The sequence below is a fragment of the Nipponia nippon genome, unplaced genomic scaffold (assembly GCF_047370975.1).
Source record: "Nipponia nippon isolate SJK-2023a ecotype South Korea unplaced genomic scaffold, ASM4737097v1 scaffold_12, whole genome shotgun sequence".
Lineage (NCBI taxonomy): Eukaryota > Metazoa > Chordata > Aves > Pelecaniformes > Threskiornithidae > Nipponia > Nipponia nippon.
In genome coordinates, this window is record NW_028262313.1 from 15,020,361 (window position 1) to 15,046,856 (window position 26,496).

At 48.1% G+C, this 26,496-nt stretch overlaps 1 protein-coding gene across 12 annotated transcripts in view; it reads right to left on the bottom strand.

Moving 5' to 3' along the window:
* Positions 1-26,496, bottom strand: part of MBNL3 (muscleblind like splicing regulator 3) — a 97,589-nt gene that overhangs the window by 63,896 nt on the left and 7,197 nt on the right. The window contains exon 1 of one of the 12 annotated variants that reach the window (XM_087748990.1): positions 18-35. The exons of the other annotated variants lie outside the window; for them this stretch is intronic. The gene's annotated coding sequence lies outside the window, so the exon portion shown is untranslated. Of the gene's footprint in view, positions 1-17; positions 36-26,496 lie in introns of those variants that run through there. 12 annotated transcript variants of the gene reach the window in all.

The following is a 26,496-nucleotide window of genomic DNA, read 5'->3' on the forward strand; positions in this document are numbered from 1 at the left end:
AGGGGCATTTCCCGCACCAAGCTGCGCATGGGAGGAGGAAGCGACCAATGGCGTTCACCGTTGCAGCAGCGGGCCCGGGCAGCCGACCAATAAAAGAGAGCGTTTCATAGCGGCCCAGGCTGGTAGAGGCTGGGTTTTGTGCCCGCCGCACGGAAAAGCGCCTCGGCCCCACGGCCCGGCCCGCGGGGCGGCCCGAGGCCCGGGGACCCGCGCGGGGCCCGGCGGCGGCCGGGCGGGGAGGGGCCGACCCCAGCCTCCGTCCGGCCTCGGCGCGGCGACTCGACGCGTCTGGCCGGCGATGCCCCGGCCACCCCGGCAAGGCGTCCCGCAGGGGCCGCAGCGCGGGGTGGGCTGCATCCAACCAAGCAGCCCCCCCAGACTAGGGAAGGATATTTTGCTCTTTAGTATTTTTGATTTTTTTTTTTCCCCATTAACCACCCCCCACTTTTCTGTAGAAAACGTTCAGGCAGGAAAAGCAGCCGGTGGCTTTCTTGTATACAAAGCAGAAGGAGCTGCTACAGCTCAGCCCCGTAACCACTTTGCATTTTTAAGGTGTTTTATTTAACCCATCACTAGCTGCAGAGCTGTTCCAGCAGCAGCCTGGCACAGCACATGAAGACAAATGACTGGTTCACAGTCGCTCCTCTATGGATTCAGAGCCTACAAAACTAAAAGCAAACCCAACAGGGAAACCTAAGCCACACACACACACACGGAAAAAATTAACTCATTGCTCACAGCTGTAGTTTTCCACCAGACTAAAGGCAACTCAAATTACTCTGACTCCAGCAACTCATGTTATACAACAAGCAACTTTCAATGCGTTCCTATTCGAGGCTTCCTTGGCATCCACTAAAATGTTAAGCCGTCCCTAGAGTTTCCCATTCTAATATTAGCTGTACCAATGCTGCCTGATAGGATTGGGCTGTTTCCAAGTTCCCAAAATCCAGCCCTTTATCTTCCTAAAGTACTGCCGCCCAGTTTTGCAAACACTTGACAGGCGCAGGACATTGCTCGTGTGACTGCTATTAAGACTTCAAGCTTTCGCAGGAGAAGAGCCTTCAACTACAAGAAAAGGAAGCTTAAATTCCTCTTTTATTATTGCTGTGTTATTGCAATTACAATGATCAGTAACTGAAACCTACTGGAGCTGGAACAGTCAAACAATGCTATGAAGGAAGAAGTGTGGGAAGATGCTGTCATCAGCAGCAGGGGGTGGGGCACAGAGGCTGTTTGATTCACAGATCAAATTATTTCACACTAAAAAAACAACATTTGTTAAACCTACATTGCAAGTATTAAAGGTTAATTAATACTAGGGTAATTAAAGCCAAGTTCATAACAAAAACTGTCCAGATCCTTGCAATCCGGCTTGCAGCAACATCACAAAGGTTAGACTGACCCATGCTTCTGGAAGGACCTTTGCAGTTTTGCACATCAGGTGGGGAACAGAGACTGCAAACATCAGATTTGCTAGGCATGTTTTAAACTTCAAAGGGAAGGAAAAAAGCACAACTAGCCATGCTCATGTCTTCTGGGTTTCATAAGGAACAGAGATGCTCTAAATCAATTCCGATTTTGCAAACGGGGCAAATTTATACAGGGATCCCATTCACTGATGTGTGGGCTCCCAGTCCAAATGAGCTCAGCAAGCAGGAAAAGATGTGCGGAAACCTTTCTGCAGGGAGCTAGGGACTGGCTGGGCGCAGCTCTTAAAAAACGAGCTAGAACAGGTCAGATATGGGTGGGGATTAGAAAGAATGCTCTCTCAGAGGCTGCTCTGAGCAGACTGAAATACAACCATTTTGTGGATTAAGCGTCTATTTCACAGCCAGGGAAGTGAGGGTCTGTTAATGCTGGGGCCTGAATATGGTGGGTTTGAACTTAACACACAGTTACAGCAAGATGCACAAACAGTGTAGTAACATCTACCACTTCCCTGCTCTTCCACCTTGAGAAATTCCGAAGAACATAATAAACCAAACGTTCACCCTCTCACCCGTGTAGCTCAGGAGCACACACGTGTGCGCACACACACAGGTACCCGCCTGCACTAAGCTGCTCGGAGTCCTCAAGATGAAGGGAATCATGTTAATGAAAGATAAGTCACACGAATACTACAAAACATTACACTACAAATATTGACACATTCAGATATATGTAACATGGTTCATATTATTCTTCTACAACTCTTAGGGGAAAGAAAAAAAAAAAACAACCCACAACTCTGAAGAAAAACTTGCTGATGTCCTGCTAACGGAAACTGAGAAGAGACCCCCTGCCCCACACCCTGCAGAAGGGCACACTCATCTGTTCAATGCACAAAAGCGGGACACGGAATATTCTGTGCTACAGGAACAACCCACCTTCCTGCAGAAGGACAGACTATCATCTCAGACCCTGGGACTAGGGCTCGTGTACTGGGGGGAGCCAAATAAATGAATAAATTGTTAATACCGGGGGCCTCAATTCTGCAGCCTGCGTGCCAACCAGCAGAGCACAGCAGCAGCACACACCACCCCCACCACTTGTTTGCTGTGCACTCAGGAGAGGACTTAAGCACATGCTTAACTTTGAGCATGCCAACAATCTTACTGGAAAGAAGAAAACCTGAAGCATGTACTTAAGTGCTTTGCTGAATCAGGGCCTAAATAAATGAATCTGGTTCGCAGGTTTAGCGAGGCTGGGAGGCCAGCAAGCACAGGCAGCAGTCATTGCATTTTGGCTTACGTGATCGCAGCCCAGAAGAGCACGAGCTAGGCTTTTCTGCAAGTCAACAAATACAGTTCTCTCAGTGTTTGGATTGCTGCAAATTCCCTCTGCATGTGGCCACGGGGAAAGCCGAAAACGTGTGCACACAGGGCTGACATCACACCCAGCGCTGCATACTGCTGCAGCGAGGCTCCCGCGCATGCCGCCAAAGGGTAACACGCATCAGACAGGAACCTGCCACTGACACTGTACAGCTTCAGTTCTCCATGTTTCAACTCCTGGCAGCAAACAATTGCAACTGTTCTGACCATGATGCAGCCTTACAGTTCTCTTCTATTGCTGGGTGTTTTTTTTTTTGGGGGGGGGGGGGGGGGGGGAGGACAACTGGCATTTTATTCACTTTGTTCTCCCACTTATTTCAAATAAGAGGAATAAAAGCATCCATGCCAAAACCAACAAGGATAAAAAAGTAGCTCCAGAAAACACAGGCTTCGTTACCGTGCCGGAAATACAACAAAGGGTAGGTGCTGCCTTTTGAACCCTTCCCAGCGCTGCTGCTCAGCAAGCCAGAGCCGTCTGGCAGAGCTCATCTCCTCCGCTACCAGATGGGCCAATCTTGTTTCAACAGCAGTAGCATCAAAGCTGGAGAAAGCAGCAGAGCAGAGAGAAAAGCCCGTGGCCTTTATGCCTGTAAGGCAACTATAGCATTCCTGAAGCCTCTGCTCCAGGGCCACTTGCTGGGCCAGGCTCTAATGGCCTGAGATGCAGGAGGACAGGGCTTGCTCCAGATGTCAGACCCAGCCTTGCAGTTACTAAAGTGAAGGGGAACAAGGGGAGTCTGAGGAGCAAAGGTCACGCTGGGGCTCGCCTCTGGAGGGACTGAGAAGCCCTCGCTGCTTGAGGTAACGTGAGGATGACCTTATTCACTTGGCGCTTGAATTCCTCCCGCTTTCCATGAAACCGATCCCCTTCCACTGACACCCCCCATGGATGTCAACTCATGAGGACGCTTCCTGACAGCCGAGTTCAGAGATGGTAATTTATGTGACAGGGTGGATTCAAGCAAGCTCCCAAGTGTAAGTGATGCTATTTAAAAGAGGTTTTGGTTTTGGTTTTTTTTTTTAGAAAAAAAAAATGACTCGGTAGAAGTGGCAAAGTGGGTTCCTTATTTATTGTTACTCAAGGATTTCCGGGTCACGACTGCTCATACGTTGCCCTGACAGTCCTGGTGAGCGAGAACGGCAGCTATTCCCCTTCGCCTGAAGTGGAATAGGGACAGTGCAGACAGTGGGGGGGACACTGGAGCTTTCCCAAAGCCAAGTTCCAGCCATGCCCTTTCTTTAGCATATGTGATGCTGTCCATGATCCTCTCCTCAACACGAACTACCAGCACACGACAGAGGAACCAAGGACCCCACTCTTCTGAGTCTGAGCTCAGCCCTATACTGCCAGGCTGCAGCTTGCTTTACCCAGTTTTGCAAGTTATGGTCAATGAAAGCTCAGACCCAGCCAGCCTGGATGGATGGACACCCTGGAGGCACGGCAACAGAGAAACTGTGCTCCTAAGCCTGCAAAATTCAGACCTCAAATCTTTCACCAATTCCACTACAACTTACATTCCACCCCTGAACTATTAATGTTCTCTCAGTGTCTAGATATTGTCAGGGCCAAAAAAGACTTTTTTTTTTTTAATGGCCTTTCCTCAAAGCACTAAATTCAGCTGGCAGCACAAGTGACACTCACTCATCAGTCCTCGCACCTTTGAGGGGATTCTGTAACCTCAGCTTTTCATTGCGTCTTAATGAGTACGGAAAAGCTTGGTGCACCCACCACCCCCTCCTCAGTGAGCCAGAATGGGGGAACTCTTCACTCAAACAGCAGCGAGATGTTGCCGCTATCAAAAAAATCTTCCAAATAAATGCTGAGTTCCTGGAAACACGGCATGGTGAAGACAAATGGGAACAATGAAAATAGCACATTGAACTGTTTTGTTCTGAAAGAGAAACAAAAGCCTTTAGGGGAATACCACCACCCATCCAACAGCATTTTCACATTCCCACGGAAAACCAAGTCTGAGCATCTTACCCAGTCCTTTCTTTCTCCTCCACTTTCACAGCAGTAACAAAGAACACATGAAGCTGCATCCTTGCTCTCCAAAGGAACCAAAAAGGTATAGTCAAGGGCAAGATTTTACTGGGGAATGTTATACTGGTACATTTGTTGGCAGCGATGCATGAGAAAAGATAACCTACATTTGTGGGGACCTTTCAGTCGGGGGGGGGGGGAATAATCTAGGACCCACCAAGCCAGGAACACGATGACATCAGTTGGCTGACATCAGAGAAGCTGATTTTGGGTCTCACAAAAGCCCACGGCAAGTTAGATGCTGCCATGATCAGATCACAGGGCAGCTCTGCTTTGCTTGGGACTGGTTCAAAAGTGGAACTAGCAAGACTGTACAACAGCAAAAGAAACCACAAAAATAACACCCATAAGGTCAAGGCGTGGATCCTCCATTGCTGAAGTCCTGATTAGCAAGGCTCTTATACCCTGTATCACATAAAACCCAGCAGCACTCAGATTCCTATAGACTCCAATTCCTCTGCTGTTGTAATGCCAACAGTTTGCAAGCAGCAGGGCTGCCTCCGACGTGGGCCGGCTCCCAGCCCCCGTGCTCACACGGGCTGCGCACTTGGGACAGGAGCCATCTCTGCAAACAGTGGCTTCTCCATAGCTTCTCATTGCCTGTGCACTTAATGGACTGCAGCATCAAGCCCGAAAAAGGTCAATTTATTTTCTGCAGCCTGCAAGAGGTATTTTTGCTTTCAAATTAGAAAATAGTATTCTATTTTTCCACTCTGGCCCTCATACTTTAAAGCAAACACTTTAGGGACATGGTAGACACGTTGAATACTTCCTCTGTGAACATTCTGTACCTGGACACTTTCTCCCTCAGGGAACACTTTGCTAGAAGAAAATAAACCTTCTTTTGTTCTTCTACCAGTTACTCAGAAAAGGAGCAGGTTTCCTCTACCACGGCCATGCACGAAAAGTTTCTGTTCAAGGTCTAATCGCAGATGTTGGGGGCCGTGAATCACCAGGGATCACACTGCATGCCAAAGAGTCAACTCAGCCCCAAGTGCCATCTGTTCAGAAGAGGACAGCAGAACCCAGAAGCCACAGGCACAAATAAAACAACCCTCCGATGCTGCTGCAATGAAAAAGCCTCTTTGGCAGGACACAAACCCACTACAGAAGTGGCTGCATGCACAAGGTGGATGTTTGGGTATGCAAATACCATGCATCTCTGTGCTGAAGGAGCCACTAATGCTCATCCTTCTTCCCCCATACTCGCTCATGCCGCTGGCTTAGAGCGACTTCGCAGAGTGTGGGTTACTGGTTGCGACCTCTATGGAAAGAGCAGCACAAGAAAAATCCTCCTCCTCCTCAGTGGGGAAGGCTGAAGTTGCATGTACTGCGTCCCACCTCTTAGGAAGCTTGCCTTGCTAAAGCTCCTGCATTTATGGCACCCCAGAAGACAGCGGCAGTGCTCTGTGAGGACAGCAGTGCTGCCATCCTCGGGAAAATGGATCGTCCATCACTCGCCTCTGGGTGCTCCCCACTGCTCTTAGCTGCTCTGGCATGACCTAGCCTGACCTAGGCACCTCTCTTACCTGGAGAAGTGGCAGCTGAGGAACTGGAGGGGGGGGGGGGGGGGGGAAAGAAAAAAGAAAATAAAGCAGCGCGGGAAGGAAGCCCTTCACTGCAGAGAAGAAAAAAAAGTACAAATAAACTTGGGGAACTTTATCCTCCCTTGCGCACATGCAGTTCTCCACATTTACACCCTGCAGCAAACAATCACAGGAAAAATAAATGCCAAGTTTAAGGAAATATTTTTTTAAAAATGCCTTTGTTTCTGAAATCTACCATTCTTCACTGTGGACTATGGTGCTCCTACTCCCTCAGCCGCCTGAACTCTTCACAACCTGTTTTCCTTCTTCGTCAGCCTCCATCACCTCCTGTCCACCTATGTTCAAAGAACTTCTCTCCCCTTTCCTCCTACAGGATTAGCTCTTCTCCAAAATGCTTCCACAGGCAAACGGCTGGGAGCTATTTGCCACTATCTGCTGGGGATTTCTAAGCCAAAAATGCATTACAAAAACATTGCAATTTAAAGACCTTTTTTGTTTATTTGTTTGTCTTTGAACAAAGTCACAGAAGCTGCTGTGCTGGACCCACACACACGTGCCTCAGCAGAACAAATACCTTTCCATAGGGTGTTCCAGGGCAGCGCGTGGTACGGTGCTTCAAAGGGAACTTCCCCGTTTCACTGAATAGATTTGTTGTTAGAATAACCACACATGCACATTTTTGTTCTTTTGGGCTTTTGATTTCCTGCTGTCAGCTTATTTGGGACCAGTTAGAAGACAGGACCCCTTTCCTGCTCCTCTGCTAGGAGTGATGGAGACCCACTGCGATCCCACACCTGGGGGATGCTCTGCTGATCAGGCAGCTGAGCAGGAGTTTTGCTTGAGCCAGGCTCCAGCACACTGCCCATCACTCCCCAGCCACAGATACGCAGAGAAGGATGCTCCCTTCTGTTGGGACCCACCTGGCAAATCCCTTCTAGCCTCCTAGGGGAGGCAGCTTCCCAGTGCCACGGGCCAGGGCGCCGCGTTAGAGCAGGGTTGCTAACCCCAAAGAAGCTCTTCCTCTGCGGTGCAGAGGCAGCTACTGCGCTGCTGTGAAGCAGTGCTAAAATCCCTTCTAGTGCCAGCACCGCTTGGGAGGGGTTAGGACCACAATTACACCAGCTGCAAACACAAAAGAAAAAAAAAAAGAAAAGTTGGCAGGGATCTCTGGAGGTCAGCTAATCCAAACCTCATCTCAAAGCACAGCCAGCTTCAGAGGTGGATGCTTCCATCTCCAAGCACAAAGAAAGCTGTCTCACACAAAGAGAGCTCAATTGAGTCAAACAAATTTACAGAGGAGACAGGAAAGGCCAAGGCTCATTAAGGCTTGTTCCCCACCACGTAATCGTAAGAAATAGGATCAAGCAGATGTATCCCACAATCTATCTGATTATCCTACTCAGTGTTCAAGAAACCCCCAAGGTCCTTGCCAATCAGATAAGTGTTCGCGCGTGTTTGGGCAGGCCGATGGGGACAGCTGAGGGGAGGGAATGCCTTCACCCAACTGCCCTTCGTGGAATTCTGCTGGCAGGAACGACCTATGGGCCTCTCCTAAGCTCCAAGCATGGCCCTAGCCCTCAAGCAAGCAATATACTCTGTTAAGCTGGAGAAATACTGAAACAGAAGCCCAGCTCAGCCATTCACCGTGCTGCAGAGGAGGCCTGGGGCTTTGGGGAGGTATCAGACTTGCTGCGTACGCAGAGGAGACCTGTCCAGGTCTGGTGCTTTGTAGGTGCCTCTGCCCATGCGCACGTACTTGCGCCTGGAAAATTCCCACTCCGACTTCTCAGTCACAGAGTCAACTGCTCAAGGAGACAGATTTTCTCCAACAGGAAGGCATTTTCCATTCGGGTCCCATACTGCATCTCCTCAAAGCACATATGTGCTCCTACACACACGCTATAGTTTCAGGCACTCACGTGTCAGCTGTCCTACCTAGGGACTACAGGCCTGCAGAAAGAGGAGACAGCATTTGGACAGTGGTTTCAATTCTTTCTCAGCTGGAAGAATTCACAGAAAACAAAAATAGTTTTTCTTTTAACATTCTTTGTATTGAGCGCTTGGATAAGCCATAACTAACTTGGCAGCAAACCAGTTTGGTACAAACACAGAACACCAGAACACAATGCAGTCATCACAAAGCCACCGCTCTGGGCCAGACAGTAATTTTCCCCTTCGCACAGGGCAGGCCTCCAAAGTCTTTATGCTACTACATTCAAGTCCATCTGAATTACACGATGTGTTAAAAATGAGGACTCGTGCACAGTAACGAAACCACCTATCATTTATGGCCTCGCGGAAGGGCATACCGCACACAAAGGTACTCGAGATGTCCGTGAAACAATTCAGGACTCGGGAAAAGGGAAGCCTTGACTTATTCCTCAACTCAGACCTCTAACAGCATCCTCAGGTTGCAAATCAAATACATGATGACAGAAGGAAACTGAAAGACCAGTAACAAAAGCATCCAATGTATTTAGGATAATTTCTTTCAGGATTAAAAGAAAGAAGTTAGAACATGCAGGAAATCAGGAAAAGCAAACATAGCGACAACTGAGAGCGTATTTTCCACTTCCATACACCAGTGAAAATCCAGAGTAGCCTAATCCCAAACCCCAAAGGCATTATCGTCATGCAGGTAGTCACCACAGGTCACCACTTGGGAAAGGTGGTTTAGTCTGTAAGTGCCAGACTGGGACCGTGGAGACAGGGGCTCAAACCCTGCTGCAGCCACAGGTACGACAAGTGACAAGCCGCTTAATCCCTCTGCAAACTGGGACCATTACATCCCCCTCTCTGTGATATTTGGCAGATAAAACCCAGGAACAGCAATCAGGCATTAAGAAACTACTATGGTAAAGGCTGTATAAGCACTAGATGAATAGAGCTGTCTCAGACCCTACAGTCATTACAGTATGAAATAGGATATAGGAGGAGGAGCAGAAAGCTTGCACACATACACATATATCTGCCCCATTAATCCAGCAGGCTGCAACAGGATGAAAGGCACATCCAACAACTCCAATCTTGCTTGCGCAGCAGTAAGCACCCTCCCAGTGTGGAAGAGAGGCACCGCTGCAGTACATGCGGGGGAGTAGCTGAGCCAAGAGGCACCTGGAAGGTATAAGGGCCAGTTTTGGCAGTGTGCTTTGGCACCGAGTGCCACCCGCTCTGCTAGCGGCCAGGGGCTGTCTGCCTGGAGCCCCTGTGGGACACAGAGGGGTTGGGGTGCATGCCGAGAGGAGCCAACAGAGCTAAGCCCTGAAAAAGGTAAGGGGAAATCAAAGTTGCTCTTGAGGTACTTCCCAAGCCATTCAGAGTTAGCGTGTTGGCCTCTCCTGCCTTCCACACACCCCAAAATCTGTTATTCATTGCTCTTCATCTCCCTGCCAGGTGGATGAATCAACTTTTCAGGGACTGAACATCCTCTGTTCTCCCCAAGATGCCTGAGTCATGGACGCCAACTGAAGTCCTCAGATCTTCAATTCTCTCCTTACCTTCCTGCATCTGTAACGCAACAGCCTCCAACTCCTCTCCCCCGTGGAAGTCTTAGTGACCTGAATTATTTCAAATTTCCCACTTAAGGCCTGGGGCACGCTTTTCTTCCAGAAAGCATTTGAACTCGGCACGAAACTAGTGAATCAAACCCAGGAGACTGAGAAGGTAGGCTCTAGCTAGCCAGGGCAGATGTACAGATGAACAGTGCCTTCCACATGCCCCATCCTTTCTGCCGCCAGCCCGCACCCCCAGCCGCTCATGGCCAGCAACATGCAAACACACAAGCACCCATCCCTGCCTGGCTGGGTGTCTGTCCAAGCTGACTTTTAAAGCAGCAGGCAAAAAAAGCCAAATAGGGATATATTCCCTCAAACCCTGCACACGCACTCTGAACCCATCAATGCACTCATTTCCCCCCACCCAAGGGAAGGACCGTGGGTGATAGCGGAGGGAAGAGGGGATAGATGGCAAGTGGAGTCTTTGTTTTAATTGGCTGCTGTTAAGAACATTAGAAGGATGTTTGAAGGAGAACGATTACAGGCAGAGTGCAGAAGAGGTAAATCAAAGGTGTCCGACAAACTGAATTTATGATGTGGCTTAGCAATCCATCACCTGGCTGTCATTCCTACGCACATGCACATACATATACGCACATGCACGTACATAAGCCTCAAAATATATTTAGCTCTGGGGGTCTGGAAAAAAGTGGCTGTTCTTGCAACCCCAGCTAACAGCACTTTGCTCCTTATAACATTACAGAAGCAATTTATTTCAAATCAGGGAGGGAAATCAGTTCAGATATAAAGGATAAATTGTTTAAATTCTTCTAAGTGTGAAGACAACTTTGTTTACTAAATGCATATGAGGGAACATATGCGTACAGCACAAACTCAGCAGTGGAAATTTGGCTCCCTGCAATTCCCTGTGATATAGATGCATTTTTTCCAGAGGAAGTCCAATGGTCTTGTTTGTTTTCACCGCTAATAGAGGAGTTCAATGAAATTTTCTATTGGGAAAGTCTAATGAGGTCAGAATAACAGAACAGAGTAACTAGGAAGGAATGTCCTTGCATTTTATTTTTAGAATAAGGATAAAGGTGGGGCCTTGCAAGAGGCAGGGGATGGGCCTGTTTTGGCACACATGGCCAGACTGCATTGCTTGGTCCTGTGAGCTTGAGGAGGTTTTGAACTTATTTTTCAATAGCGAATCCCTTGCTGAAATCAGCAACAAGAGAATGGAAGGGTCTGGCTGGGAGAAGAGCAGAGCGATGTCTGGGGGCACGTGGACAGCCAGGGCAGCAGCAGCCCCGGGGACTGATTGCAGCTGGGCAGCTCTTAGCCACGCTCCCCTCCTCAGCCTGTTTCCCTTTCTTTCCTGGGAAGGTAAGTGCCTTCAGCAGCTCTGCTGAACTGGAGATCTCTCTACTTCTGCACATTAAAAGGAATCCAAGTTACAACAGGGTAAGCGTTGTAGAGGGAATCAAGAGCAAGAAAAGCCTGATGCAGCAGTGCAGGGGGGCACGCGGCGCTGCAAAGGGAGCAGCCAGCAGTATGACTGGATTTACTCTGGTGTTAAGGCTGGATGTCAAAAGCCAGCAAGACAGCCTCGAGGAGAGAAGAGATGGGCCAGAGTAAGGCTGTGAAAATGAAAAGGAAGGAACAAAGCTAAATAAAAGAACCGAGGCAGAGCGGGAAGTGGCTTGACTGGGATAAACAGGTAAGGAGGAAAAAGGGTGCATTCAAGAGCAAGCAGGCTGTGTCTGTTTCCTGGCACCAGCTAATCTGATTGGCACGGAGATACAAGAAACAGGCTTAAATAGCTCGTGGGAGCAGATCTTCAGCTGGGGAGAGCCATCATCACTCACCAATTAACTCCCTCGCAGGCTCTGCCCCTAAACCCAAAGCACAGAGCTGACCCTGCTGAGCACCGCCAATGCAGAACAAGGGAGAACAAGACGAAGCGTCTGTGTAAGGGTTAACAGACAGCAGAGAACAAGCTGTTCCATGCATTCAGGTCAGGAAAAACAGGACTGGGACCTGACACAGGCACCATGCACACATTGCTCTGCTAGGATCACCAGAGCTCAAGCAGAGGAGCAGCCAACTCTACCCGCTAGGAATGAGACTGCAAGGAGCTTCACCTTAAAATCTGCAAGGGCAGAGTTAACCCAGTGGAATATCTGGTGGGGGCATAGTTTAGGGAGCATCAAGGCATTCAATAAGACCAGAGGCTAGCATCTCTGCTCTGCTCCTCGATATTCTCTGTAGGAAAGGAGTAAGGGAAGGCTAAGTAGGGGGAAAGTGTGCAGGACAAGGTGCAAAGCACCCTTTCACCCCTCCTGTGCTGCCCAGAGCTGCAGGTCTCCTACTTGTGCTGAAGATGCATGTGGAACCAACCCAGCAGACTGGAACCAGAAGCACAGCAATGGTTCAGGGAGGGCAAGGAAATGCTCCTTGACAAGCAGTCACGGGAGGCTGGACTTGCCCTCCGGCATGCAAATCCTCAAAGGATGTTTTGGAGCCGTACGTTGCATGCGAGTCTTTACTCCCAACCTCAGGCAAGTGTGGGCACAGAGGGCAAGCCCCCCAAGCAGCAGGAGAGTGGAGGAATGACCCTCCTTCCACCTGAAGCCCAGCTGGAGCCAAGGAGCTGGCAGCACCCACAGATGCCCAAGAGTTAACAGCAAGGCAGACATACACAACCTCCCACCCTGATACTCTCCAGCATCCCACTATTTCTAACTCTGAGGACTTCCTGAGCCTGCTGTGGTTTGCCTGCTCACTATTTCCCAGCCAACTCCTCGCTTAGTACTTGCCCAGTCTTCCTAGCACTTGTGCGAGCTTCATGTGCCCACAACACCCTTTGGCAAGGACCTCCACAGCTCCACCATGCCTCACATGAAGGAGGAAGATCTCCTTTGGAGTCCTTGGCCGCAATCACGCCCTTATCTCCCTCCCTTCCCCCTGGCTGGTTTTATGATATGCTGCAGACTGAGCATCAGTCTCTTCCCAGAGACAGATCCTTTTAGGGACTTCTAGTACCAGTAATGAAGTTAAAATCTATGTAAGGCAGTTTACAAAACTTATTTTCCTCTTAGATAAAGGGGAGGGTCAGGGTGACAGTAATCACGGGATAAAATGCCACAATTTCCAACCCCTTCTGGGAGCTCAATGCAGCAAGTCTCATTTGGAACCCCAGACTTGGGAGAAACCTTGCAATTAAAAAAAATTAACAGTGACCTTGAATACAAGGGCTACAATTTAACTAACCCGGATTCAGGCTTTGTTAATAAAGAAGCTCTTCTGTAGGCTACAGCACAAAGGCACTTTTCCAAAGATCAGGTTACCTCTGCCCAGCTACACCACGGTGGAAATTTGAGAAACCTTTATATAAAAGCTCCAAGAGAGTGCTCCTCTGCAGACACCTCCCTGTCTGCTCCTTACCCTCTGCTCTGCAAGGAGCAAGGTAAGCTTGAGCATGGCAAGCTCGAGCCTGGCTTAATCCATGGGTAAGGCAGGGCTTGCAATTAAGCAATAATGATCACAATCACAAGGCATTTTCAAGGGACTGATGACCAACTGGGTGGGGTTACATTACAATCCATTAACCTAATCAGCATTTAAACCTCAGGAACTACACAGCAGAGGCTGCCACCGGGATTATAAAACAAAATGAGAACATACTCTTAAAACATGCGTCTTTCAAGGCTCCGGAGGGCCTTACAGCTACGTCTTCACAGATAATCACATCACAGGTACAGGACAAGGTTAGCAAATAAGTGCCCAGAGCTAATGAGCCAGTTTATTCGTCTTACCTAGCAGAGAAGTGTTTTTTTACTCTCCATCCCATGGTAACGTTACCTTGATAGGTGCAGTGCCCACAGTAAATACTATGTCTGTCCCATATTCTGAATTATCCCTTTAGGGATGAGAGCAAAGATACATATTCAGGGAATGGATGCTTCCTACAGCCTCCTGCGCAGCTTGCAGCATCAGAAAATTGAGCTGACTGGAAGAGCAAAGCCTGATGCTGCCCCTAAAGCAGAAGTTGTGTGGTATCATTACTCATACGCCAGTTAAACTAGGGAGTTGCTACTCTGGAGCCTTTTCTGCTTATTTCTTTATGGATTACAGGGCAAGGGAAAAACACAAACTTCAAAGAAACATCCTGGAAATGCTACATGCCCTAAGACACCCCATATATCCCACTGGCAGTAGCACCAAGCCTAACTTTACCCCTCTCCTTAATTGCCACTCTACCTCTTAACAAAAGATCAACTGCATGCCTTTGCTCTTATTGACTAGCTGGGATATCACTGAAACACGGTGGCAGTTGGTAATCAGTATTTTTAATTCTTGGGAAGCCTTTTGTATGGCAGTACTTCCTGCTGGGGTGGGTTTAACATGCTGTCCTCACTCCTCTGGAAGGCTGACTCGCCAAGAAGAGGACCTCAGGTGTCGATGTCCGTGCACATGGATAGACCAAGGTCTTACAAGTGCTATCAGACTACAAGGGAGCTATCGGGTCCAAATGGTCTTGTCTCCATCCAGGCAGATGTTCAGGACTGCAGCATGGATTTTTCCAGTCTTCCCATCATTCTCCTCTTTTTGTGGTTTTAGTCGCTAGTTCAGTACATCCCCCAAGCTCCACACCATTTCTGCCCAGCCAGGGGCTCTGCCTGCAGACAGGAGGGCTCTTTTTGTCTGGATCTTTGTTCTTTCAACATAATCTAAATATCACTCCCTTAACACCCGATTTAATATTTCAACCCCTTTAATTACACACAGCGGAGATTTTATTGGAAATCTGATTATTGTTTGAAAGTCTGAGCATTTCGTCCCAGCCTCGGAATTGATCTATTGACTGCTTTAAATCTCCCATTTTAATTTAACATTTAACACTTTATACCCACATTAATTACATTTCCCATGATCAATATCAACAAACACCATCTCTGGCCCTCTCCCAATAGAGGGACCTTGGAGACCTTGCTCTGCCAAAACCCTCAAGATAGCTTTGCTCTTGAACACAGGAGTTTACGGGGCTGATCTCTCCAGTGGGAGAGGAAGAGAAAGAAAAATCCATGAAAAACAGTGGTACTGAGTAAGCAGCAAGGTTTAGTAAGCAACACCACCGGCAGAGACGCACAGGCGCAGACCTGGCCCCGGTGGTGGCACGGGGACTGGCCTGGCCCCAGGACGTGGGGAGCGGAGACTCCAGCCAGCTCGCCATCCATCTGTCCCACCTCCACCTCGGCTGGAGGGGGACCGGGCTCTGATGCGGGAAGCCACCGTGTATACGCTCCATCGTAACTCCTGCCCACGCTGAGCAGCGGGTGAGCTGGGCTTGGCCTGTCCAAGAGCTGCACAAAAACACTGGGGCACAGAAAATGCTGCCGGGTCTATCAGGGAAAGTAAAGCTTTGCTGGCTCAGTATCTCCCAGCATTTAACCAGCCTGCAGGTCTAGATCCCTCTGCTTGCTTCACTGCAACACAACATGGAGAGCAAAGCACTTCTCTGATCCCCGAGTCTAGCAGATCTCTTATTAGCAGATGCAAACCACGTGGACTAATTAAGGAAGACACCCATCACGCTGCCTTTATATCCAGCCACTGCCAGCCTTCAAAGGTGGCTGCTGTAAGGCACTGGAAGGGTCCAGCTTCGCCAGGAGGACAGTACCAGATTTCCTTCTCCAAGCCATGGGAAGCAGAACTGGAATTACTTGAGGGGGGTCGGGTGCTCCTCTTACCCTGTCTGCAATGCATTTGGTTTCTGTGTTGCAACTGGAGACAGAAGAAGACAGCATCCCCAGCACCGCAGAAAACAGGAATATTTGTCCCTGAATAATTTCTCTAGTATATTAAGCACAAGTCATTCTTATGCAAAGGCTGCCCTGTACAGCTGCCAAGGTCAGTAAGACCTTGCTTTATTTGCTGCATAAGGGCTGGCTGCGCAAGTTTTACCTTGTACATATTTTTTCCATGCATTCTCTTGCCTTAGATTTCCCTGCTGCTAGTGCCTATGCATCTTGCTGTCTATTCAGTAGGTCATGCTGCCTTCTCCGGCTGTTGATAATGACTACCCAATATCCAATCCTCCAGAACAGTCAAAATTCCAGCAAACCGACTCTTATGGTATGTTTAATTCAAAAGACACCAAGGACAATATTGAATAACAATTTTCAAGGAAAACATGGTCCACAGCTTTTGCTAACAACATCAATATGTTTCTATTTTCAGGGGGTCTTGACCTGCTATCCACTCACACAGCCATCACTGTTCACATTCTAGTATCTACATACAGATGATTTTTTGTGCAAGGCTTGCATTCAACCAAATGGCACTGCCTGCACACACAAGCTCTGGATTACAATACCAGCAAGTGTAGATATCAGGAAGCAGCCAAGTACTGAAGAGGCTGGATCTAAATAGATGACAGGGTCTGAAAATAAGGCCCTGTGCTTTTTAAACTGCAGACACATTCCTACAGACTACAGCCAATGGTTATACCTAGACTAAGGACCGTCCCTCTCCCCAGTTTACTAAATCCTATGACATTGGAGGGGCAACAGTCAAATTTAGATATTTGCACAAGGAAGAAAAATAGTATTTTGAAACTGTACAACATCATGGTGCTGCAAAGGACTCAAATGCCAAGAAACTTTAACCCGAGCAGTCCCTTTGCAGAAGAACAGAGTTAAGTGACCTACCTGAGGTCAGTGGCCAGGCAGGAAAACTTCGCAACAGCCTGCCCTGCTCAGGGATCACGCTGCTCAGGAAGCATGCTGCCTTGCCCCAGCCTCTAAACCCAAATCAATGGAGAGATGGCAAGCAAAAACGTCCAACACCTCCCCCGATCTGCCAGGAGCAGTGCAGCAGAGTCCCCCAGTGACAGCAGTTCTTCTTTCTTACTGGTTTATTTCAAGCTACACCTCACCACACCTGATCCACCACAGCAGCATTCAGAGCCCAGCTCTTGCTTATCAGTGTCTGATGCAAACAAGCTTCCAGCCAGCAAGGAGATCTGGTCTGGTGGAAACAGCAAGCCAAGACTCCAGACAAGGGCTTACACATCCTTCTTCCAGCCCAGAAATCAAGCGGTTTCGGCCCTTGAACCCAACTCACAAGTTACCTTTAATAACACTAATGTCACATCAACCTGAGTATTTGTCCTGAGGGCTACAACCTCCTCAGGGTAGAAACCCTCTCCCCTTTCATTCTGCAGCAGACTCTGACCTTGGTAGGACCCCACAGCCGCTGCCTTAACACAAACCATTATTCAAGCTTAAAACACATACTGGTGCCAGAAGCCTCTCAACTGGAGGCAGGCAGCATCACAATGGGCTTGCAGAGGGGTTAAGAAACACTGCTGAAAAGGGATGCAAACAAGGACTTCAGGCTCTGAGCAAGCATACTCTGCCATACGTGCAGCTGAAAAGGTTAGCATCACTTGTGAGCAAGAACTGTCTGGCTGAACGTACTGCCTTTGTTAACTGAGAATGGCTACATGATGGAGTGGGCTAATTAACTGCATTTTACTTTTGGGGACCCAGGCTTAAATCCTGGCTCTTGTCACAGCTGAAAATGAATTTAGGGACTACAATGAGAGCCGAGATAATTTATTTTCTACAAAATCATCAAATAATTGCCAGTCTCCTGACAGAGAGGCCTAGAACTCTATGCAAGGGCACTAGTGCTTATGCTGTTATTTCCCTGAGTATAAAAGTTATTAATGGATTGATGTGAGCGGTCATCACAGCTATCAGTGCTGCTTAGCTGGACTGAGCACCTGAATGTGAAGAGCCTCGCAACATAGTGTGTGCTTCATGATGCAGTGCCATGCAGGCTGCAGGCCCTACAAGGAGGGAAGCCGTGCCTGGCAGGATTTAAAATTAAGTTTTCATATGGATTCATGTATCCCTTAAATTTAGAGGGCCAGAGCACAGCCCTGGTGTAACTCTAGTTACTTCACTGGAACACCACCAGGGCTGGTTGTGGTCCAAGGGAGCTAAGGGTCATTTCCCCGCTTCCTCATGGCTGAAGGCCGCTCAGCAGAGCTGGTAGGGAAGTGAGTACTTTCCCCATAAAGTAATTCTCTATTTTTATCTTGCTAAGGAAGTTTTTCATTTAGAAACTAAAACTCCTGCTTCAGGGAGAAGCCAAGCACCCTCTTCCTTTCAGATTTTTACCACAGAAGTTTTTATCTAATCAAATAAGCCATTTTTCCACTGAAAGGAATCATCGTGGAAAAATCAGAACAGCAGACCAGCCCCTGAAGGTCTCCAAGCAAGAAGTACAGATAAATTGCATTCCTGACTCTGGCGGTGGCATGCTCCTTCATACTACTGTTTGTAGTGCCACCTCACCCCTCTGTGCCTCAGGTCACCCATCCCAAGTGATGGGGATCCTCAGCATCAAAGCACTTCTGAGAGCAGCATGCTCAATGTGTAAGTTAAGCAGCAGCTAGTGATCGTGAACCACAGTTTTGGACAAAATATGCTGCTCTAGTAAAGCACATGGGTTATTGCTTCTGAAGTGCCATCATCCTCCTCTTTCCTCCTCTCTCAGCATCCTCAGCCGCCAGCACAACTGAAGGTGGGCAGGAAGACACAACAGAGGTCAAAAGGAACACAGAAACGTTTTCTGAAGCAGCCTCCGACACATAACACTCAGCAACAGAGCACAGCTCAGCAATACACCACCTTTCATCTGCACCAAGCAAGAGATGTGGACACTTAACCCTGTAACACAACAAAGCCAGAGGTGGGTGTTGTCTTCATGGCAGGATTTTACAGCAAAGCAAAGGCTTGTGTGGAAGGCTTCCCTTGAACAGCAGAAAAGGAGAGCTTAAGTCAGACTTCTATCCAAAAACTCAGACTTAGGGGGAAGGGATCGGTGAGAAGACATCCATGAACTGGGGGAGAAGGGAGCAGCAGCCACAGTGCTCTGGGGGCTAGCGAAGAACCCAGGGACCAGGTTCTCCCTGCTCCCAGGCAGGGTGAGATTCCCAAGGCCAAACCAAATTCTGCAAGTAAGGGCCACGCATCTCCCCCCACTGTTATCTTTAAATCCTCTTTACTCCATGGAGCTATTCTCCACCCTCCTTCCCTTTTAATCAGGCCTGACCTACAGATGTCAGCCTCATTTCAGCTAAGTCAACACAACTGCCACATCTAGGATGCTGTTACAGGAAAAACCTTACTTACACTGTTGGCTGGATTCCAGAGTCTACTTCTTGGTCTAGACCTGACCTCGCTCCTTTTCTGCAAGCTTAATCCTTTACCTTAAGGGCAGAGTGAACACACAGGGACTCTAACGTGGGCCTCTCTACACTCAGTCTCCCCTTCAGTCTGCAGAGCCAGGAGACTCTTTTGATCACTCTGCACAAACACTAATGATTATTGATGGAAGGCTCCCTCAGAACTGCATGTTCTTCAAAAACACACATACATTCAAGAGCCAAAAAGCAAATGTAAAACGTGCTTTATGTTCTGCAACGTAAACCCCTACTCCAGAGCTCACCCAACAGGACACGAACCTTCAATCAACAGTCCCCAAAGTTTTCTCAGATGCAGCCCTGGCCTCACACCAAAACCATAGCCACATCTGATACATCCAGCTTCATCTAAAGACTAGAATAGAATAGTTTGGGTTGGAAGGGACCTTAAAAATAATCTAGTTCCAATCCCCCTGCCATGGGCAGGGATACCTTCAACTAGATCAGGTTGCTCAAAGCCCCATCCAACCTGGCCTTGAGCCTTATTCATCCTTCAGCAGAATCACAAAACATCAACATGGGACACTAACTGAAGACAAAGAACTTCAACCAGCTGCCATGTCACCCTCCAACAGTGCCTCACCAGGCAGAGCCCAGCAACTTGCTGCAACAGTACGGTCAAAGTAAGAGCTAGCTTATGGCTCTTCCAGTATGTCACGCTTGACATGTTCCTTGCTGTCCCCACCCTGCATGGCCAACACACAGGAGTCACAGGCTGGAGGTGGATGGACAACAGCTTGTTCTGTCTCACCCAAACACATCAGATAAACAGGGTATCAAGACTGAATGGGATCCAGTTCATGCGCTCCACCTCATGACCCAAAAACCTCAACCCCGGTCACATATCAATAGCAGCAGTGGAAATATAAACCCATGAATGAGATATTAGCAACTAATCTGTTATCAGCTTATTCCAAGGCGGCAGCTAGCTGTGGATTCAACCTTCAGGCAACAACACAGGTGTTTCTTGGCTCTCAAAGACATTTGCATGGTATTTTCTTTAAGTGTTTGTGGGGGATGTTCAAAGCCCCACTTATCTGTATCTGACATGATTCTGAACCAATACTCTCCTGGAGCTGTAAAAAAAACAAAACCTCACCGAGGCTAGGAGGAGCCTCTGGATCAAATTCTCTGAGCTCCAAAACAGTCCTTGAATGTGTGCTACAAGAAATCCTCCATACAGATGCACCTTTCATATTGTGGGAGAAGGAGGGGAGGGAGAGAAAAAGAGATTAAAAACAAGATAAAAGTCAGATCCTCAGGTAACAGAAAAATCAGAGATGCTCCCTCAGTTTACACTACCACAGATTTGAGCCAAAGGTGCTTTTAAAGTCCTTTTATGAAATACTTTAATCTGCCTTTCTATCTGCTATGATTGCAAGCTAGGCAGTGCTTTTCAGAGAAATTATTTATTCAGTTTTACAGTGACTAACCTGAATTACCAGACTGCTTCAAAAGAAAAACTGAAGCATTTCTTTCCAAAAGACAAGGAGCATTGGGCTTCTTCCCTCCTTGTTTTTCTTTTCTTTTTTCCTCCACCCCTTAGCTGAAACATCTCTACCTCTCATCTAATGAATAAACAATGTATCTTTCCACCAAAAGAAGCTCTTCCCTTCACCTCCATGCCAAAAACAGGATGACAATTTTTTCAGGTTTTTTTTTGCTGAAGCCACCTGAAGTGGAATAAATTCTTTTTTTTTTTTTTTTAAATTGATTTTTCAGTTTAGCTACCTCCTTGAAAAAACAGCTAGCCTTACATCGCTGGCTGCAGCCTTACAACCCGGAATAAACCAAACACGAAGCTGAAAGCATGGGATTACCACTGTCTTGGCATTAGTGGGGCACCCTACAAAAACCATCCACGCTCAAAAGCAAATTATGGTGTCAGTGAAAGTGGCCACACTGTCACATGAACCGCCACAATGTTACTTCCCAGATTAAAGAACAGAAAAGTAGCAGCACAAACCTTAAATTAAATACAACTAAGGCTCTAATCCAAGTCCATGAAATTAAGGACCAGTTCCAGAAGGCACGAACTCACTGGGATGTGCTTCTGGCACCCGGAGGAGGTTTCCTGGGGACGGGGAGCTCGGGTAGCACACACCTATCTTCACCGAGGGGCCTACTACGTGCCTGCCGCAGGGGAAGCAATGTCACAGACAGCAGGTCTGGTTTAAGGCAAGGTTTAAGGCCCTTACAACAATATTTCATCACGAGTAAGCTCTAATTCTGGGAGACAGAGGGCGGATGTACATTTTCCTGTGTGGAGATGCCCTCTACTCAACCCAGCCTAAGATCTTCACTTACGCGAGGCTGTGATTAGGGGATTCAGGTCATGAGCAAGCAGATCTCATGCTTTAATTCTCTCTCTCTCGTTTCGGTTGCCTGAATCTCCACGATGAGCAACATCACATTCTTGCAGAAACCTAAGCAAACTCGCGTGCACCAGCTCTCTTTCTCAGAACCAGGATATGCACGAAGTTGATCGTGATAACCTCCCACCTGAAGGTGTCAGATGCTGCTGCTGTGCTACAGCACTCTCTCCCCACATTAAAGGCTCAAAACAACAAGCCAGTCTCACCTCTTTGTCTCTACAATCCAGCTAACGATACTGCATCAAGTACATCTACTGTTGCATTTTTATCTCCCCTCTGGTACGGCCCCCAGAAAGCTGTGCATCCAAAAATACAGCAGCCTGCACCCCCCCTCACTTTCGCAGCTAGCAGGTTTCCTCCCGAGATCACCCTGCTGAGAACCACTTTGGCAACGCACAGGTTTAAGACCATCCTAAAAACATCCACGCACCCAATATAAGACTACAGCCCTAGGTCCACCCCCCTGTAAGCATCACACAGGATTAGACCCTTGTTAAGTGATCTGGGACTGCAGTAACATGCTGCCAGCATTGCTATTTATTTGTGGCAGCTTTCACTACCTGCAGACGCTGTCCAAAAATACAGAAGAAAAATTTGTGCTCTTGGGAGCTCACAGTCTAAAGGCAGAGGTCAGGAGAAACACTCTGTTCTTACTAATGCAGTTCTATGGAGAGGAAAAAAAAAAAAAAAAGTCAAGCCTGTATGCTTCTCAGAAGCAGATTATAGCTAATAATACAAAGATTACTGACATTAAATGAATTTAAATTCATTCTTCTATCATTCAGAATATTAAGTTTTCTGCCTTCCTCTCAGTATCACTCCCATTTGTAGTCAGCTTCACTTTCTGCCTATCACAAAGATGTTATATTTGGACTATAATCACCATAATGGACTTCTCCTCGGCAGTTTTGTTGTACTAGGCATCCTAAAAAAAGGCATTTGTAGTGTTAATTTAACAAGCATCCTATCTTCCCCCCCTTTTTTTTTTTTGGCAATTGCTGCATAACTCTGCGAACAAGTTCTGCAGTCCTAATGGCTTTTTTGCCTATCAACAGGCAAGGAGAAAGTCTCCCCAGCGCAGCAGCAGGGTTACTCCTGCGGAAGGAGTGAGTGCCCAGGGCTCTGTCAGGGAGAGGGAACCGACAGCGCTCGCCAGCCTGGCCATGCCACAGCATCAGTGCATGCCGCAGGCAAAGGGGACCAGCAAAAAGTGTCTGTCACTGGTGACCAAAATTCAATTTTAAGTTCAGGTTGCTCCTTGTGAACGTTGACTTGAACTGAAAACAGCGCCCTGTATTACCCCGCTAGGAATTAAACATTTTTAAAGCTAGCACCAGCAAATTGAAGATGGAGCACAGTAACAGAAGCAAAGTCAGGCACAGATTTACTCTCAGGAGAAAAAATTTCTTTTGAAACTTGAAAGTTCCAGTTCAGCTGTAAGATCCCTCTCCTCAAACATCCTATTGACAAACAAGCATCTAAGGATGCTTAAAAGAAAGCCATCAGTCAAGCAAATCACCAGCCACATGTTTGCTGCTGAACATCATGAATGTTCCTGTGAAAAACTTCTCACACGTTTGCATCTACATTTTACTGAAAGAAAGGGAACTTCACAGCAAAAAAACTGCTAATTCCTGCCTGTCAACCCCAAATCTAGAGTGCTTGGCTGGGCTGCGGCCCCAAGCTCCAGCCTTCCCAGTTTGTTCTCCTAGTCCCACATCGAAAAGGCAAGCCAACACAGCCCCAAGCCTACAGAGCAGGGATCAGAGGGCAGTTATTTGAAACATGGTTTGTGGTGAATTACCATAGCATAGGATCAGTCCATCTCAACTGTCCAGTCCTTTTGTTTCAGAAAGGGAGTTACTGCTGGTAAAAGGCACCTGCCTTAGCTCACGGCCTTATGTAATGGCTGTATTAAGCATTACTCTAATAAGAGTTAGCATTTTATTGAATTAAAAAAACCCCACCACCTTGCAAACGGCCATCAGTGACCAGCTCAGCCCCACCCACACAGACGCTCTCCTGCAGGCCTGGGCATCCTCCAGCTCTGATTTCACCACCATTTCCAGCTGACTCAAGCACGGGCTGCAATGGCCAGGGCAGCTCTGCCCTCCCGTGGGGCCCAGGCCTCATTCCTGCCCTCGCTCCCTTGGCCCAGACAAGCATTCATGAGACCAAGCACAAGGCAGAGGAATGAGGACAGCAGCAGGGAGGAAAGAGAGTGCACCTTTCAGTGCCAAAACCCATTTGAAGGGCATGAAACGGCAGGCTCAGCTCCTCGTGGCACCCATGAAGGCCAAGGGCACTCTGCACAGCCCGGGAGCTTGAGCAGCCAACAGCTCGGCTTCAGCAATGCCCCTCTCTCAAGAGACTTCCACAATTCCCCCAAAAACACACGTTCCCCAAGTTTGCGTCTCTCCTTGTGTGCACTGAAAGTCACGTACATTAGAAACACACAGGAAGAACTGGGTGCAGACCCTGTGATAGGGATGAATCCCACAGTATTTTGCAACCAAACGCTCTTCCCATCCAGAAGTCGCCAGGTATTGCATCCCCCAGGTTGGCTGAGCAGGTGGAGAGGCTCCAAGATCCGGGGGAGAAACTGTTTCTCATCTAAGCTGGCATGCAAAATGGTGTCATCGCCCAACTAAGGGCATCTAGGACACACTCTACAGCTGGGCTAAATTTACAAATCCTGGTATCTCTAGAGGAACAAGATTGTGGCACTGTACAGAAAATAAGTAAATCTGTTGTTAGACACACCAGAAACTTCCCTGTACCTTATGAATGGATCTCAGGGTCTTGTCAGAGGGACAACCCTCCACCTAACATCGGACACATAATGAATTTGCCTTTCAGCAGCAGCATCCTCATTCCAACCTTGGTATCTGAGCATCAGCTACCGAATGCGTCATATTACAACACAGTCACCAGAGCTGGAAAGTTCCCAACCCAGCAGGTCTCACCCTTCAGCAAGGCTGATATAATCTCATGCAGAATCCGCCCCACACACCCTACTCATCTCCTCAGTCTCAGAAGAGACGTGGATCACAGCTATTCAGCTGACTGCTCTGGAGACCCTGAAAATCATAGTGAAGGAGGTCAGTCCCAGGTGAGAGCCACCCAAGCCAGCTGCCCTGGGCAGACTGGTCCAAGGGGGTGCGCAGAGCAGGCAGGGAGGAATGGGGACAACCTGCCTGCACTTCTGAAAAAGGTGGAGGAGGCTGGTTGCATCCAGAAGCAGCAGGGGAGGTGTCACCTCACTGCAGATATGCAGGAGGGAAGGGGCTTGCTGTTCCTCCTGTGGGAGAGCAGCCCACTCTGGTCGGCCTCATTTACATGACCTGTAGCATAGCTTCCTCAAGCACCGCGTGAAAGGTGCTGCTGCATCAGCCAGACCACGCCTGGGCGCTCGGGGCACAGCCGACATTAGCTCGTTACCGAGACTATGCTCAAGGAAGGGCACTGCGGTTGTCGCACTGAGCGTTTCACTGAGTTATTAGTCAAGCTGAATTCACGGGTCATGAACTTGGTCTAAGGAACAAGCCAAGGACCTAGGATGGAGGCATTCGGTTGTGGATCCAGGAGTCAAGTGCAAAGGCAAGGTGGAGATGTCAGTGCCAAAATCTGGGCATGGAGACACTTCACAAGACACCTCTGTGCTCTGGCCTCCTCAGTCGGATATAACACCAGCATCTGGAGGCTTCAGAGGAGGAAGGACAGACCACCTGTAACCCTACTGATGGCTCCACGCTACTGTTTCTTTTTTCTACCTCAAAAATAACTTTACTGAAATGTATCTGAAGATGCAACACAAGCCCCCTGGGCCAGCAGTGCTTATTACTATTTATTTAAAAACATTCAGACTGTATTTAAAAGGATCCCACTGATACCTGGTATGGCTATAAAGAGATCTATCCATCCTGACTTGCTGGCTGTAGACAGGGTAGGAGATCCTACAACCGCGTGACTTGATTAAGAAGAGTGAACAGCACTGATGAAGAGTCTTGACCAGATTTTGGGGAGAAAAGCCCACGCCCTTTTGCTGCCCAGCCCATGCAGAGAAGAGCCCAGTCCTCTCTTCTCCATCAGCTTTGTATCTTATGGCCTGTGGTAACTCTTTGCATGCTGTGGACTAACCCAGCGCTCTGAAGAACAACTCCCAGCAGCAGCCCGGCAGCCAGCCACAGCTCAGAGCAGGCGATGCTCGTTTGCAGGAGCCGGTTTTCCTTTACGGGACAGGTTTCCCCATCAGCGAGCCGCAGATGTTTGGCAATGCGCCATTCCAGCCTTTAGGACTGCTTTAACGACTGGTCCATCAACCCACCCGTCCCTCCCGGCATTACAGCCCTTCACAGCACAACCACCACCCTCCAGTCCCAGGACCTTTCACCAAAAGATCACCAAATGCTTCACAAACATTAATGAATTAAATCCCAGTATCTCAATTAACTCCACCAGCATTATCCCCTCGTGACCAAGGAGCACAGAAGCAGGCTGAGGTGTCCCCATCTCCCTGTGAGCCTGCCGAGGAGCCAGCCACGGCAGCCAGACCTGCCGGCTCCCTTCCTCTGCTCAGCTACAGACCTGCAAGCCATTTCAAAGGCTCTTTCCAAAACAGAAAGAAAGGGGGGGGGAAAAAAAAAAAAAAAAAAAAAGCTTTCTGTTTTCCTTGAAAAGCTGGTCTATGCAACAAAAAAAGGTACTAATAAAGGTTTCACCATCCAAATTAAAAGTCAAAGGCAGCAATAAAGAGTCTCTGAAATATAAGAAACACGTTGTGCACGATATGAAATTTATTGCTGCCTTGCAGAATGAAGCCAAACATCTTAATATGAAAAAACACGGCTACTTTGGACCCAAACAGATTGGGAACAGGAAGTAAAAATAAATTACCCAGCTGCGGCCTCCCCGCATTACGAGCGGCAGCAGCAGCAGAGAAA